This window comes from Tupaia chinensis, unplaced genomic scaffold (assembly GCF_000334495.1).
Source record: "Tupaia chinensis unplaced genomic scaffold, TupChi_1.0 Scaffold000320_1, whole genome shotgun sequence".
NCBI classification, from domain to species: Eukaryota; Metazoa; Chordata; class Mammalia; order Scandentia; family Tupaiidae; genus Tupaia; species Tupaia belangeri.
In genome coordinates, this window is record NW_006159813.1 from 6,469,713 (window position 1) to 6,470,792 (window position 1,080).

The 1,080-nt window shown below is 38.0% G+C and overlaps 1 protein-coding gene across 1 annotated transcript in view; it reads left to right on the forward strand.

The window, feature by feature from the left end:
* Positions 1–1,080, forward strand: part of MED13L (mediator complex subunit 13L) — a 296,775-nt gene that overhangs the window by 222,063 nt on the left and 73,632 nt on the right. The gene's annotated exons all lie outside the window — the stretch shown is intronic.

Here is a 1,080-nt window from a genome sequence, read left to right on the forward strand (position 1 = left end):
CCCGGCGAGACGGGGGGGACCCCCCCCTCCCTCTTTTTTTTTTTTTTTTTTTTTAAGAATTATTTTACTTAACTTTATTTATCATTATTATTTTTGAATTTGACCAGAGAGGGAAAGTGAGAAAGCAAGCCACCAGATCTGGGATTCGAACCACGGTTGGCCATGTGGGAGTCCAGCACCTTTAACTACCATGTCACCTGCCGGCCCTCTCCCCCCTCTTCTTTTTTGAATGACCATTTCTATTAGAGCTTTTCCAATGTCAGCACGATCATTTCTGAGTAAGTGGCTGCATGGTGTTACTTGTAGGGATATAGCAAAGTCGAGTTCAGAGACTGTATTCTGTGGATGTTTGGGCTATTTTCAGACTTTATTAGAAGCAATGCAGAAATAAAAATTTCAGTAGTTTTATCTGTGGGGTAAATTCTAAAAGTGCTATGGCTTGATGAAAGGGAATTCTGCTCTCTATCAGTATTCTCATCTGTCCTCTTGTTTTATGTCCTTTTAGGGAAGAAAAATAGAGTTCAATAGCTGGAAAGAGATTTAGATATCATTAAAGCCAGTCGTTCTCAGAATGTGGACCTTGGGCCAGGAGCACCAGCAGCATCCCTTGGGAACTTGTTATAAATGCAGATTCTTGGGGCCCACCCCAGACTTCCTAAATAAAACAGGGCCTCTGGAGTTGGGGAGGGGACTACAAACTGCCAACAGTTGCTTCTACATTTGAGGAAGCCGTGATCAGAGAGATGAAGTAACTTGACAGAAACTGTATTGTTACTGATGGCCTCTTTATTTCCACTTTAACCTGCTACTTTTCATCTTGTTTTGTCTCTTTTAAAAATAGATCTTTTTTAAAAAAATAACCAATATTAAAAAAGTAGGTCATTGATTAAATTCCTAACTTTTTTCATGTATGTTTCTCAGCTCTTTGTTTTTTGGGGGACATAGCAAATTAAAATGAATATTGATTTCAAATTTTCATAATGACTCCCTAGATTCAGCAGACTCTCATAAACCACATCTTTTTTTTTTTTTTTTTTTTTTTTGTTGGTGTTTTTTTTTTGTTGCTCTTTCCTCTCAACA